The sequence below is a fragment of the Hyperolius riggenbachi genome, chromosome 8 (genome assembly GCF_040937935.1).
Source record: "Hyperolius riggenbachi isolate aHypRig1 chromosome 8, aHypRig1.pri, whole genome shotgun sequence".
Lineage (NCBI taxonomy): Eukaryota > Metazoa > Chordata > Amphibia > Anura > Hyperoliidae > Hyperolius > Hyperolius riggenbachi.
The window spans coordinates 242,148,176-242,164,581 of record NC_090653.1 but is presented as its reverse complement, the minus strand read 5'-3'; the positions used below and the strand labels follow the sequence as shown (position 1 = coordinate 242,164,581).

Below are 16,406 nucleotides of genomic sequence, written 5' to 3'. Positions count from 1 at the left end.
TACAGTAAGTAGTAGAAATCTGTCATTACCAATAGATTTTCGACTAGCCCATCTTCTCATAGGGGGGTTCTCAGGGTGTTCTTTCTTTTTAAAAGCACTTAGTGAATGGCAGTTGCTCCGTCCAACTGCCAAATTAAGGTGCAGTGAGCAGGGAAGATGGCCAGTATCTTTGTATACATCATTTTCGGGGAATGTCTTTATAAAGAATAAAGGCCATGCTGAGAATCCCCTATGGAGTGATGGCCTAGCCCAAAACCTGTCGGTAATGTCAGATTTCTACTACCTACTGTGAGTGACAGCAACATAGGAGAGAAGTAATTTATGGCTCATTTTACTCTGGGAGAAATGTACTTCTTCTTACCGTATATTCCGGCGTATAAGACTGGGTGTATAAGATGACCCCCCAACTTTTTCAGTTAAAATATAGAGTTTGTGATATGCTCACCGTATAAGACTACCCCTCTTCCAACGTACACCAAATAAAAATAAATAAATCATATACTGATGCTGTACTGTATGTGGTACCCAGTATATAACAGTATATAGTCAATTGACTGGTTGGATTGGTCAGCTCTCCCTGTCTCCCTGTTTATCAGAGCAGTATGGAAGAATAGATTGCGCTGGCCCACCCTTGTATCCTATTTACCTCCCTCTCTGCCCCTCAGATCTCACACGTGCACCTACACCGCTTCACTACAGTCCTCAGCAGTGAGATCTGAGAGGCGGTAACAGGATAGGGAGTATCATCCGGCATCAATGATACCCGGCGTATAAGACGACTCCCAACTTTTCAGAAGATTTTTAATAAAAAGTAGTCTTATACGCAGGAACATACAGTATTTGTATGTGTTTTAAATTTTAAGATTTTCGCGACAGTTCCTCTTTAACCACTTAGCATCCAGATCTTGTTTCCCCCTTATGGACCAGAGCAGTTTTGACAGTTTAGCTATGTCCTTATTTATTAAGAAATAACTTTATCCCTACTTATGTCACAGAAATAAAATATATATTTTTTTTTCCAAGACAAACTAGGCTTTCATTGTATGCCATTTTTTCCCCTTGAACAATTTTGTTTCCTATTCATTTTTAATGGGAAAACAAGGAAAAAAAATAGAAAAAACACATTAATTCTCAGTTTTACCAATTCCAGTTTAAAAATAAAAAGTGCTACTTTTTGATAAAAACACACACATTTTGTTTGGCTATTCTTACTGCTTATCACAAAACTTAGATTATGTTCCTGTCACAATTTATGGTGAAGATATTTGATTCTGAAATAATGCTACAGAGTGTATTTTTCACTATGAACTGAGAAAATAAAAGTATTTTTAATGGTAAAAATTTATCTCATTAGCTCAGGAAACTTATATTCACGTTCACCAATTGGTGCTGCATCAGATAGTGCCAGAAATGTGCACAGGAGCAAGACCAATCCTGCACAGCACTGCTTCTGCTACAAGATGTATATCTACTGACTCGTGGCTTAGATGAAGTCACAGAGGACGTAGATATACTGTAGTGGTGGATAAAGTGGTTAATTCAGGATCTAGGTTTACTCATCTGTCTTCACTCACATTTAGCTATCCTTATTTATCCCAACTCATGAGTTATTTCTCCTTATCTGTTTATCTCATGAACTAATCTGATAAGAGAGAGATTTGTCAGCTGCCCACACACCACAGGTAGTTTCCCGATCAATTTCATGCTGAAATCGTTCTGGAATGGCCCTGTGTGCTGCTCCGCTGCTGTGCCCACCTAATGCCCACCGTGCCAAAGTGTATACATTACCTGTCTGCAGCCTCCGCTTGTCCCCCACTGCTCCACGCACATTCTTCTCTTCCACATACATGCACGCCCCGCGCCTCTAGTAAGGGCACGCATGTGTGACGTCACACACGCCCTTACCAGGAAACGACTTGGGGCGCTCATGTATATGAAAGCGGATGGTTTCGAAAATCTTCAGAAAATTGCACGCCGTTCCCTCCACACTCCCGACCAATCAACTTTGGCTCGACATCTTGCGGCATGCTCTATCGACAATGCGACCAATTTCCATCCCGAAATTGATTGCTTTGTCAATCGGGCATGCACTTGACGGGACTGACTTTCATCCAGTTCGATTGTAATAATCGACTTAGATGGTCTATCGGCCACCAAGTCGCCTGATGTATGGCATCCTTAAAGCAGATCCAAGATGAAAAATTAACTGTAACAAGAACCTTGTATATATATCTTATGTAAAGTTTAGATGGTTTACACAGCAAATCTAACTGCAAACAGCTTCAACAGTATATGATTATTTCTTCCTGTGATACAATGGGGGCAGCCATGTTCTGTCTGTGATCATTACACACAGGCAAGCTGATCTGCATCTCCAGCCCTCGCCTGTGAAAACGTCACTCCCCTCTTCTCATCCCTCCTCCCCTCGGCCTCTGAAATCTCTGGCTAGTAACACCTCCTCCTTCTGCCCAGACTGAGCTTCCATAAGCCCTTGCTACTAAGGCTTAGAGTGCCAAGGCACTGGGGAAACTGTGGATGAGGCTTGTTTAGTTTATAGGGAATTAGAGTATTAAAATAAAAACAAAAAAATATTGGGCTTGAGGAATGCCCTGGAAGGAAGGCAATGAGTAAAAGTTTATTTCGGATCCACTTTAAGAGGCACAGACATATATAGTTCATTGCTACACGGTTTCATTGCAATTTAAGCTATTAAGGTACCTATTAACAGTGCAATTGAAGAAGTGATTGATTCAGAGCCTTTATGAAAATAGAGAAGCTGGTGGGTCCAGTCGGTCCTAAGCAGTTGCATTGTAGCGATCAATTCCTTTAAGAACTTGGCGATTGGCACGGCAGATTTTTCTAAACATACCATCACAAGAAGTACTGATATCAGGAAAAGTTTGAATCCGCTAATGCTATGGATGAATTAAAAACAATCCTTTCTTTCAAAGAAAAACAAAAATTTGCCTTCTTAAAATGATTATTCAAGACAAATAACATTTATATTGCGCCTTTCTCCTGACAGACTCAAAGCGCCAGAGCTGCAGCCACTAGGGTCCATGCAGTAGCAGGGCTTGATTTACTAAGAGGTGCTAACCTACTTAGCACGTCTAAAGTCTTAAGGCGCGCTAACCAGGGTGCTAAGTAGGTTAGCACCAGTTTTCTCAATCAGATCGTGCGCTAAGTACCGCGCGCAAAGTCCTATGCGCGCGCTAAGTCCCATAGGCTTTAATGGGCACTTCGCGTGGAGCGCCCTGCGCTCCGTGCAGGTACTTTGCGCACGATCACTACTTCTCACATTTCAACTGAGTTTAGACGTGCTAAGGGCCAGTGCTAAAGTTAGCACCGTTTTGTAAATCAAGCCCTAGCAGTGTTAAAGGGAACCTAAACTGAGATGGATATGGATGTTTCCTTTTAAACAATACCAGTTGTTTGGCTGTCCTGCTGGTCTCTTTGGCTGCAGTAGTGGCTGAATCACACATCTGAAACAAGCATGCAGCTAATCCAGTCTGACTTCGGTCAGAGCACCTGATCTGCATGCGTGTTCAGGGGCTGTGGCTGAAAGTATTAGAGACACAGGATCAGCAGGAGAGTCAGGCAACTGGTATTATTTTAAAAGGAAAAATCCATATCCTTCTCAGTTTAGGTTCCCTTTAAACAGTCTAGACCAAGTAGTCCTTGCAGAATAGGTGCAGGCTTACTGGTTGGAGTGAGCATATGATGTCCCCCACAATGCATCACTGCAACATTTCATCATTTCAAAGAAATGATCATTCACTAAAAATTTCACAGTTGATGGGTAAGTAAGCGTAAGACTTGCTTGTATGTAATACAGGCGTCAGTGTTGTGTTTTAAGGATTGTGGTTTTGGAATATTGAAGCCGTACCCCATTGTGGATCTTACTCTGTATTAACTATTTAACCTTATGGCAGGTTTTACATCTATCTGTGCGATTTCTGCCCGCATTTTTCTTCTGCCCTTTGTAAAATCTTTCCTCTCCCTGATTTCCATTCTTAAAGAGAACCTGTATATAAAAAAAACTCCCCTGGGGGGTACTTACCTCGGGTGGGGGAAGCCTCAGGGTCCCAATGAGGCTTCCCCCATCCCTGTAGCTGCAGGCAATCCAGCGCTGGCTCCCCCGAAGCCTCCGGCAATCCTCCCAGACAATCCTGACAAGGGATGATATATTTAATAATAAACAACTTTGGAGCGATCAGACCCCACCAACAGAGAGCTCTGTCAGTGGAGGGAAAAGGGGGAAGGGGGGATCACTTGTGTGCTGTGTTGTGTGGCCCTGCAGCGAGGCCTTAAAGCTGCAGTGGCCAATTAGGAAAAAATAGCCTGGTCTTTAGGGGGGTTTAACACTGCGGTCCTCAAGTGGTTAAGCCACCAGCAAGGAAGAAAATACTAGAATTTGACAATACTTTTTTGCCTATTGTTTGGTAAAATTATCTCCTAGGAGAAAACGACTATTTGTGGCTGTGGTGCCCCTTTAAAGCTGTTCCCTGGCGTCCCTCTCTGCTGCTGGTGAGACTGTATGTTGCTCCCTGTTATCCCCGAAGCAGTAATCCCATCACGTTTCCTTTTTATGTTAGGCTAACGTTATTTCTCATTCAGTTTTCCTTTTAAAGCGTTTAGTCTTTCATGCCTCTAAGCAGCTTCCCTCCGTCCCCCGGGAGCCACGCAAGCCCTACGCCTACAGCTACCTGTCTTTGTAACTTCCCCAAGCAAGAGCTTCACAAAGAGCAATGCAAAGGCCCCGACATTACAGCCTCCGCGCTCGGAGTCCCAGGCCTGCACTTATTAATGTTCTGCTTTCCCTCCTGCGGTGATTCTGTACAAGCGAATTCCCTCTACAGAAAAGGAAAACACCTCTCGCACCTCAATAGGGACTAATTTGTAATTCTCCTCTCTGTGTGGCTGACTGTATTTCCCGCTACTGGTGGCTGGGAGTCAGCAGGAGGCAGATATTTGAACTGTCACCCACCCTCTCCCTCAAAGGTCCATTGCTGCCTCCCCAGCCTGGAATACTTTACAGCTATTAGGCCGCTCTTGTACTCTCAGGCTACTTATTTAGGCTTTGAAATTTGTCTGAAGATAATTACAGTGCTCTGGCCATGGCCCCCTCAACATTAAGGAAATTAACAGTGTACTATTATTTTCCAACCTCTAGTGACTGACTGGCTGCGTACAGAACAATGGAAGCTTAGCCCTGCGCTCGTGAATGAAAATCAATGCACATTTTTGGAAACCGAAAATTTTATAATTCAAGTTATTATTATTTTTTTTGAGAGATGAGAGAGAGAGAGAGAGAGAGAGAGAGAGAGAGAGAGAGAGAGAGAGAGATTAGAGAGAGAGAGAGAGAGAGAGAGAAAGAGAGAGAGAGAGATGGAGGCATGAGCAGTGAAAAGGAGAAGGGAAATAAATGGACGGGGAGAGCAATAGAAAGTTGAACAGAGAGAAATGGAGGTATGGGCAGGAAAAGGAGAGAGATAACTGGGCACAGGGAGTTGGAGGTGTGGATACCAGGAGCGAGAAATGGACAGGGCCTAATTTTCTGGAAAGGCCTCAAAGGCCTAGGCCTTGGGCAGAAGCTAGCCAAGGAGCAGCTGGACATGGAAAAGGATTGGTGCATATTAAAGAAGTGACTGGAATGGAATACCGAGGTTGCAAATAAGGAGCAATACATAAAAATAGGGAGCCGAAGCCCAAGGCATCTGTACATAACTGAAAGACGCTGCTATACATGAAGATAAGGTATGGAAGAGGGGGCTGCACAAGGATTAGGAAAGGGTTGATGCACATGGAAGGGAACCACAAAAACGTTGGCCTAGGGCGGAAAAAATATAAATCCGACCTTGGAAATGGAGAGGGGGGGGGGGGGGGTGAAGGTATGGACAGAGATAGAGTACCTTAAACATTCCCTGCCAAGCTGAGCTGGACAGGTTTCCTGTAATGCTGGGGGGGGGGGGCATACTTTCTGACCACCCAGCGCAACAAGGCTAAGAGCTGGATAATGGAAGAGGCTCCACAGATGGACACAGAAGTAATGAACATGGGAGCAAGATTGCCCAGAGCAAATGCAGCTCTGGGCTGCCTATCAGGCTAGATGCTATGTGATCCAATACACAACAGACGTAGTCGGTAACAGGCTTGGGTCATACACGTTAATTCAGATGTCAGTCGTATTGGGAGAATTAGGCAGATTCGTAGTCGAGAGTCAGGCAAAGGTCGGTACACAATACAATATACAGTATTACAAATAATACAATACTGACTGACTAGAGTACATATATATCGTGCTGATGCGCAATATATGAAATGTAGCTCTCAAATAACTCACTAGCTAAAGCACAAGTAATGACAATTAACAAGACAGACAACAGACAGACAGACGGAATGCTCGGCCAATCTAGTCGCTGTTTCAGCAACGGCATCATTCACACTGAGATAGGAGCGTAACTAATGGCATCCGCTGCTATAGTTCGTCCTCAAGAACAAGGCTAGAAGGAATACTACCAGTCACCATCGTGGTGCTGGCAGAATCCAAATTATCAGGATCAGAAGGACTTCACTGACCCCTGCAGGTCAGCAAACGTCCAGCAGACATGAAAATACAGAGCAAGGCATTATAAATTTTTACAATAACAACTTTCACAGCATAGACCGAACGACAACTCAGAGAGCTGAACGCTATGTCGGGCGGGGTCTGAAATGGGAGGCAGAGTTTTATGCTGGCATCAGCCAATGGATGCAGGTATGCAAATTCCCACACAGCTGAATGGTAATCTTTCAATCCTGAGCTGGCTTGATTACCATTTGCTAGCTGAAAGACTATCATAACAAATACATGCAGTATTATGCAACAACATGCATGTAGGAAATCCAGGGCTATCTGGCTGCAGTTCAACTGCAGCAAACAATAGGAGGAATCCTGACAGCATCCTGAACTGCTCTGAACTGCAGAGTGATTGCAAATGACAATAAGACTCACTGCGATTGCGCAATCGAATGCAAGCAGACACGTCAGAACTGCAAGCGACAGAACATGCTACAGGAGAGATCCTGACATTTCCATAACTGCTTGAGATACAGACGAGAGTGCTGTCCTACTGGGCCCACCTACAGAACAGCAGCCCTGATTTACTCCACTATAAAGTCATGATGCACCATGAAGACCAAGAAAAGCCATGTGCCCTGAAAGAAGTGGTCAGCTCTGTTCTCCCTCCAAACCCATATCCACAGGTCCTGTCAAGAGCCTTGATAAAAACACCCTCAGCCAAGAGCAAAGAGGACTATGTGGATAAAATTGAGGAGCCAAATTAAACTGCCACAAAAGCTAACCTTGTACCATCACTACAGAGAGAATGTAAATTGGCCTCCTACTTTAAAAAATCTCCAAAATTCTCAAGAGAGGCAAATTCTGAGTGTCTACAGACTGAGGGCTCACAAGCTGGAAATTGAGTTGGAGAGACACAGACAGATGTACAAACTCATAGAGAATAGACTATGCCATTGCCTACACTGTGAGCAGAAGACCCTGGAGGATGAGGCACACTTCCTGCTGCTCTACCTCAATTACTGCAACCAGGGACACTTTCTTTAGGAAATTGCAGGACCTAATTGAAAGCACTCACTCATTACAAGATGTTAGAAAACTTTTCACTCTACTAGGAGAGGAGAAATTTATAGTGACAATCGCTACACACTATGTCACAGCATACTACAGACTGAGAGGAGGAATCCACAGTGACAATTGCTGCACACTAAGTCACAGCGTGCCACACATGGAGAGAAGCATAAATTAATTGTAAACCTAAAAATGTCCACAGACTGCTTACCTATTATACCTCTACACAACCCCGGAACTCACCTCCAGTCATGTCCCCCATTTCTCCTTGCTTTGGCATTGCCTGTATGTATCTTGGTCATGCCAATAAAGCTATTTTTATTTGATTTGAAAAAGAAAGAGATGAGAAAAGAGAGAAGAATGGATGAGGCAGTTACTGAAGAAAATACCCCTGAAGCCATCAAAATCGTTGTCTGACAACCTAACCTTGTGAGTATTGTTCCACACTCAGCACTCATCAGCTGTTTACCTTTTGAAATAAATGAGCACTGGTACACTGGATGTTTGTTTTGTTCAAGACGGCATAATGATCCAGCATGATGGATCTTGAAGTGATGGTTGGGAGGCAAGTCTATTGTTCCCCTTATTACCCTGCTCACAGTAGCTGCTCCGTTGTCCCTGCACCCTTCTTCATACACACAGAATGCTGTTGCCAAGCGATGTGTCTCGTCAGCCTTGGTGCCCCGCAGTGCCACGCATAGGGCGGAGTTCAAAACCCAGATTTAGATATTTCATGGATGACTGTACAGACAGCAGAATACCACATATTTTTTTTACTGTAGCGGTTCCTTAAATTGTACCTGAGATGAAGAGAACAATAGGATTTTTTTCTTACCTGGGGCTTCTTCTGGCCCCCTTTAGTCTGTCAGCTGCCTCAATTTTGTCCTGGCCCCTTCCGTTGTGCCACAGTCAACCCTATTACAGTCCGTAACTCAGCTCAGGCGCATGTGTGGACCCGGCCATGTACCTTCCCATTCCCAATCACTTTGCATGTGCAATTAAGCAGCTGAAAACAGAGGTGCCAAAATAGAATAAAATACACTAAAAATCGTTTGAAACACGAAATAGTGGTGGACTTTCCTCCCCAACAAAAACTCAAAGTCGAGATTCAGCATAAATCAGACTTAAATCAAAAAGCTGTAGTCAGGCAATGCATTTCGCAGGCATTCACCTGCTTCTTCAGGCAAAAAAAGTAGCAACTTTTCTGAGCTCAAAGCCAAAAATAGCACCTCCATGCATGTGCATTTTGTTAAGACTTGTACCTGTGTTTGCGAAGAACGGGCTTGGCCACGGTAGCGTGATGGAGGAGGTGCGCAGCCCAAAACAGCGCATGTGCAGTAGCCCACAACCTAGCTGGACCACAGACTTCACAACAGCATAGCGGATCAGACCAGAAGGACATCTAGGCAGCTCAGTGGCGCACGGAGGGGGTTGTTCTGGGTGTCTAGAACACCCCCCTGCACCGAGACCGGAAGTGGGGCTGCCGCATGGCCCGGCCGGCTGGGGAGAGAAGACAGAATAAAATGATGGAGGCGCCAGCCGCGCTAATAAGGGATGCGGGAGCCGGCTTTATTCCTCGCTCCCTCCCTCCCTCCCTCTGAATGCCCCTCGCCTGCGGTGAATGTGTGCCCGGCTCCCCCATGAGTGTGTGCGCAGCGGAGCGGTAGGTCCTCTTACCGCAGATCAGGCGCACCAGCAACTGGAGTCTCATGCTTCCTGTTTACCATGACGTCACAGGAAGCAGAGAGACTAGTTGCTGGTGCGCCTGATCTGCGGTAAGAGGACCTACCGCTCCGCTGCGCACACACTCATGGGGTAGCCGGGCACACATTCACCGCAGGCGAGGGGCATTCAGAGGGAGGGAGGGAGCGAGGAATAAAGCCGGTTCCCGCATCCCTTATTAGCGCGGCTGGCGCCTCCATCATTTTATTCTGTCTTTTCTCCCCCGGGCAATCTTCTCCCCACACAGAGGGCGGGCACCTTCCTTCACCTATCTTATACTGGGGGGCATATACCTATCTAATCTATCCTGGGGGGCATATACCTATCTAACCTATACTCAGAATCAGAATCATCTTTATTATCGCCAAACACACCGAGTGGTGTGCCTGGAATTGCTTGTGGTTCACATGGCATATACATATAACAACACTTAACAACGCATGGCAGAGATAGCAAAGGCAAGCAGGACATACATACATTTAGAGCATCTCAGTATTAAGTGGAGTCCTGGGGGGGGGGGGGGGGGGGGGGAGTGATCGCTACTGTGGGAGACCATGTTTCAGTCAGAGTTTACAGCTGAGAGGGAGGGATGCCTGGGGCTAGGGTGACCCCGGGATGTAGGCCGGGAAGGGGGGGGGGGGTTGAGTTCAGTGAGTTCAACAGAAGAACTGCTTGTGGGAAGAAGGTGTTCATGCGCCTAGTGGTCTTGGCGGGGATGGATCTAAGACGGCGTCCCAGTGGAAGGGTCTCGAAGTATCGTCTGCCCGGGTGGGAGGGGTCGAGTAAGATCTTGGAGGCCCTTGTCTCCATTCTTGTGGAGTAGAGGAGATCTAGGGAGGGCAGGTGGGTGGCAATGATCTTTTCTGCAGCTTTTATCACTCTGTGGAGTTTGTATTTGTCTGTAGCGGTTGCTCCTGCGTACCAGACGATGATGGAGCAGCAGAGGATGGATTCGATGGTCGCAGAGTAAAAGCTGGTGAGCAGATCCCGTGACATTCCGAATTTTTTCAGTTGGCGTAGGAAGAAAAGCCGCTGCTGAGCTTTCTTCTGGGTTCTGGTGGTGTTCTGCCCCCATTTGAGGTCGCTTGTTAGGGTTGAGCCTAGGAACCGTACGCTTTGGACTCTGGAGACCTCGGACCCGTCGATGAACACTGGTAGGGGGGCCGGAGGGAGTTTCCGGAAGTCCACGATAAGTTCCACGGTCTTTGCTGTATTGAGAACAAGATTGTTGTCCTTGCACCAGTTACAGATCCTCGCAACTTCGTTTCGGTAAGCGTCCTCCCCGTTTCTGTCGATGAGGCCGATAAGCGTGGTATCATCTGCGAATTTGATAACTTTGACGGTGTCGGAGGCCGAGGTACAGTTGTTAGTGTACAGAGAAAACAGGAGAGGGGATAGCACGCAGCCCTGCGGGGCCCCAACGTTGGTGGATCTCTCGCTGGAGATGCAACTGCCAAGCTTGACCCGTTGAGTTCTGTTGGAGAGAAAGTCCTTTACCCACCCGCAGAGGAGGGAATCCGCCCCAAGATGCGCAAGGTTGTCGATCAGAATGTCCGGGCAGATGGTGTTGAAAGCCGAGCTGAAGTCTAGGAAAAGGACCCTAGCATAGGCTTTTGGACTGTCGAGGTGTTCCGAGATGTATGCCAGGCTGACATTGATGGCATCGTCAACTGATCGGTTTTCCCTGTAGGCAAACTGGAGTGGGTCAAGGAGGGTGCGGGTGGAGTGCTTCAGGTGGGCCAGCACTAGCCTCTCGAATACTTTCATGATGATGGGGGTCAGGGCCAAATGCATGTGCATTTTGTTAAGACTTGTACCTGTGTTTGCGAAGAACGGGCTTGGCCACGGTAGCGTGATGGAGGAGGTGCGCAGCCCAAAACAGCGCATGTGCAGTAGCCCACAACCTAGCTGGACCACAGACTTCACAACAGCATAGCGGATCAGACCAGAAGGACATCTAGGCAGCTCAGTGGCGCACGGAGGGGGTTGTTCTGGGTGTCTAGAACACCCCCCTGCACCGAGACCGGAAGTGGGGCTGCCGCATGGCCCGGCCGGCTGGGGAGAGAAGACAGAATAAAATGATGGAGGCGCCAGCCGCGCTAATAAGGGATGCGGGAGCCGGCTTTATTCCTCGCTCCCTCCCTCCCTCCCTCTGAATGCCCCTCGCCTGCGGTGAATGTGTGCCCGGCTCCCCCATGAGTGTGTGCGCAGCGGAGCGGTAGGTCCTCTTACCGCAGATCAGGCGCACCAGCAACTGGAGTCTCATGCTTCCTGTTTACCATGACGTCACAGGAAGCAGAGAGACTAGTTGCTGGTGCGCCTGATCTGCGGTAAGAGGACCTACCGCTCCGCTGCGCACACACTCATGGGGTAGCCGGGCACACATTCACCGCAGGCGAGGGGCATTCAGAGGGAGGGAGGGAGCGAGGAATAAAGCCGGTTCCCGCATCCCTTATTAGCGCGGCTGGCGCCTCCATCATTTTATTCTGTCTTTTCTCCCCCGGGCAATCTTCTCCCCACACAGGGGGCGGGCACCTTCCTTCACCTATCTTATACTGGGGGGCATATACCTATCTAATCTATCCTGGGGGGCATATACCTATCTAACCTATACTCAGAATCAGAATCATCTTTATTATCGCCAAACACACCGAGTGGTGTGCCTGGAATTGCTTGTGGTTCACATGGCATATACATATAACAACACTTAACAACGCATGGCAGAGATAGCAAAGGCAAGCAGGACATACATACATTTAGAGCATCTCAGTATTAAGTGGAGTCCTGGGGGGGGGGGGGAGTGATCGCTACTGTGGGAGACCATGTTTCAGTCAGAGTTTACAGCTGAGAGGGAGGGATGCCTGGGGCTAGGGTGACCCCGGGATGTAGGCCGGGAAGGGGGGGGGGGGTTGAGTTCAGTGAGTTCAACAGAAGAACTGCTTGTGGGAAGAAGGTGTTCATGCGCCTAGTGGTCTTGGCGGGGATGGATCTAAGACGGCGTCCCAGTGGAAGGGTCTCGAAGTATCGTCTGCCCGGGTGGGAGGGGTCGAGTAAGATCTTGGAGGCCCTTGTCTCCATTCTTGTGGAGTAGAGGAGATCTAGGGAGGGCAGGTGGGTGCCAATGATCTTTTCTGCAGCTTTTATCACTCTGTGGAGTTTGTATTTGTCTGTAGCGGTTGCTCCTGCGTACCAGACGATGATGGAGCAGCAGAGGATGGATTCGATGGTCGCAGAGTAAAAGCTGGTGAGCAGATCCCGTGACATTCCGAATTTTTTCAGTTGGCGTAGGAAGAAAAGCCGCTGCTGAGCTTTCTTCTGGGTTCTGGTGGTGTTCTGCCCCCATTTGAGGTCGCTTGTTAGGGTTGAGCCTAGGAACCGTACGCTTTGGACTCTGGAGACCTCGGACCCGTCGATGAACACTGGTAGGGGGGCCGGAGGGAGTTTCCGGAAGTCCACGATAAGTTCCACGGTCTTTGCTGTATTGAGAACAAGATTGTTGTCCTTGCACCAGTTACAGATCCTCGCAACTTCGTTTCGGTAAGCGTCCTCCCCGTTTCTGTCGATGAGGCCGATAAGCGTGGTATCATCTGCGAATTTGATAACTTTGACGGTGTCGGAGGCCGAGGTACAGTTGTTAGTGTACAGAGAAAACAGGAGAGGGGATAGCACGCAGCCCTGCGGGGCCCCAACGTTGGTGGATCTCTCGCTGGAGATGCAACTGCCAAGCTTGACCCGTTGAGTTCTGTTGGAGAGAAAGTCCTTTACCCACCCGCAGAGGAGGGAATCCGCCCCAAGATGCGCAAGGTTGTCGATCAGAATGTCCGGGCAGATGGTGTTGAAAGCCGAGCTGAAGTCTAGGAAAAGGACCCTAGCATAGGCTTTTGGACTGTCGAGGTGTTCCGAGATGTATGCCAGGCTGACATTGATGGCATCGTCAACTGATCGGTTTTCCCTGTAGGCAAACTGGAGTGGGTCAAGGAGGGTGCGGGTGGAGTGCTTCAGGTGGGCCAGCACTAGCCTCTCGAATACTTTCATGATGATGGGGGTCAGGGCCACAGGTCTGAAGTTGTTGAGTTCCCTGTTCCCTGGTTTTTTGGGGACGGGGATAATTGTGGACCTTTTGAGGCAGGAAGGGACCTTTCCTTCTGATAAGGATTTGTTGTAGAGGGAGGTGAGGATGGGGGCTAGTTGGATTGCGCAGGTTCTCAAGCAGAGAGAGGACACCCCATCCGGTCCTGAGGCTTTTCTAGGGTTGAGTCTGCGGAGGTGTCGTAGCACATCCCCCTCCTGTACTGCGGTCAGAGCGGGGATGCCCCCGGCCCCTGAGGGGCCCTGGGCGTCTTCCTTCGCGGATGCCTGATGCCTGAAGTCTGGAGCTGACTGGGCTGCCGGGGCCCCAGGCTGCTTGGGTTGGAGATCAAATCTGCAGTAGAACTCGTTGAGTTCCTCCGCTAATTGTGAACTGGGGGCTGCTTGATGAAGGGGAGGTTTGAAGTTCGTTGCCGCCTTGAGTCCCTTCCAGACTTCTCGCGAGTTGTTGGACTGTAGGCTGAGGCCTACCTTATTAGAGTAGGTCCTTTTTGCGGCTTTCAGATCTCTATTCAGGGTGTTCCTGGCTTCCCTGTACTCTTCTGGGGTGCCCGACTTATGTGCCTCCTCCTTGATCTTCCGGAGACGTCGTAGGTTGCTGTTGAACCAGGGCTTATCATTTGGGAAGACTTTGAAGGTTTTGGTTGGAATGCATGCATCCTCGCAGAAGCGGACGTAGGAGAGGATGTTTTCAGACCATTCCTCCAAGGTGGGTGCCTCCAGGGTCGACCAGTCGGTGCATTCCAGGCACGCCTGCAACCTCAGTTTTGCGTCCTCTGTCCACTTTTTGACGGTTCTAGTGATGGGCTTTGACGACTCAAGCTGCCTTCTGTAAGTGGGGGTCAGGTGGATCACGCAGTGATCTGAGTTCCCTAGGGGAGCGCCTCGAGAGGCCTTGTAAGCGTTTCTGAGGGTTGTATAGCATTTGTCTAGGGTGTTGTGGTTCCTGGTGGGGCAGGTGATGTGCTGCTGGTAGTGGGGCAGCTCCTGTCGCAGGTTTGCGCTGTTGAAGTCCCCTAAGGTGATGATGAGGGCCTCCGGGAAGGCAGTTTCCCACTCCGAGATATAATCACTCAGTGTTCTCAGGGCACTCCTGGTGTTGGAATCCGGGGGGATGTAGACCCCAATCAGAATGAAGGAGGAGAACTCCCTAGGTGAGTACCTGGGCCTACAGTTGATGGCTAGGAGTTCGACGTCAGGGGAGCAGAACTTGCTGAGGAGTGAGATGTTGGTACACCAGTCGGAGTTTGCGTAGAGGCATGTGCCGCCTCCTCTCGTTTTCCCGGAGAGGTCTCGATCCCGGTCTGCCCAGAAGAGGGAGTAGCCTGGCATCTGTACAGCGTTGTCCGGGACATTTTCGTTGAGCCAGGTCTCCGTGAAGCAGAGCACAGGGGTGTTCTTGCTTAGCGAGGGTTTACGGCCGAGCAGTAGGAGCAGTTCATCCACCTTGTTTTGGGGGGCATATACCTATCTAATCTATACTGGGGGGCATATACCTATCTAACCTATACTGGGGGGCATATACCTATCTAACCTATACTGGGGGCATATACCTATCTAACCTATACTGGGGGGCATATACCTATCTAATTTATACTGGGGGGCATATACCTATCTAACCTATACTGGGGGGCATATACCTATCTAACCTATACTGGGGGACATATACCTATCTAATCTATACTGGGGGGCATATACCTATCTAACCTATACTGGGGGCAACTATATGGGCTACCTATACTGGGGGGGGGGGGACCTATAGCTGGCTACCTATACTGCGGGCACCTATACCTGTCTCCACGTTGGGGGCGCATTTTACGCCCTCACCCTGGGTGCAATTTAGCCTAGAAACTGCTAGTATTTGGCTCCACCCACACCATATTTTGGCCACGCCCACACGCCACTTTCAGGAACCCCCCCCCCCCCTTGGAAATCCTGGATTTGCCCCTGCAGCTGACAGACTACAGGGGTCTGGCAGAAGCCCCAGGTCAGTAAAAATCTTCTTGTTTCCCTCGTCACTGGTTTACTTTAAATATAAACACTCCAAACTGTTGATAATCTGCTTTATGGCTGGTCCTCTTAGAGAACACTAGTCTGCAAACCCCTGCACTAACTCTGGTTTGCTTCAGACTCTGCAGTGACGTAAAAACCAAAGCGAGCTTCTCTTTGCTGTTTCTATGGAGCCCGCTTTCAGCCTGCGAAACCAGCTTAACAAAAAGTATTTACGACATCTCTATTAGTGTAATAATATTTACAGGCCTCCGACCAGCCCCACTTTACGATGTAGAGCTGGACGTTTAATAACATCGTATTGGACGGTGGATACAGCGCTCTCTTCTTTTCCTCTACCTGAAGGATGGGGATGTCAGATCATTGCTCTGGCTGTAGGATTTGGCTTTCAGCCTCCATCTATCTCATGCCTGTGTAATCTTCTAAACCTCTTCCTGACAGTAACACATCTCCTAGTCGCTCTTGTTCCTGTCTCTAGTCCATGAGGTACAGCTGCAAAACTCTTCAGAGCCTGTAATGGTAGACTTGTAACGGCATGATGAAAAAGGAAGCCAAGCCCCAGGGGGGGCAGACATTACAACCCCATTAGGAGAAGAAGGGGCCAGTTCAGAGGAACATGAATAACTCTGCAGGCATCTAAAGACTTCAGACGTATCCTGAACAAGCCACTTTTCATCAGTGTTCAATTGCGATGTTCGGATGAGAAAATGGAAGTGATAGACAAATAATAGGGCTTAAAGCCCAAGTTAATGGCGCAGCTTTTTATAGGCATTTAGGGTCCAAGTCCAGACAGAAACAGAACCTTCAATATGAAACGGACATCTGCTGTTGTCAACATCACATTCTTTTTTTTGGCTTATAAAGTTTTCAATAATAATTTCATCAAGGTTTCTCCCAGTGGCTCGACTCTTACCTGATCCAAACCTTCCGGACATCTGACAATAATGAAAGCAGT

At 48.2% G+C, this 16,406-nt stretch overlaps 1 protein-coding gene across 1 annotated transcript in view; it reads left to right on the top strand.

Moving 5' to 3' along the window:
- The window catches only part of HMCN2 (hemicentin 2), a 408,064-nt gene that overhangs the window by 94,263 nt on the left and 297,395 nt on the right, over positions 1-16,406 (top strand). The gene's annotated exons all lie outside the window — the stretch shown is intronic.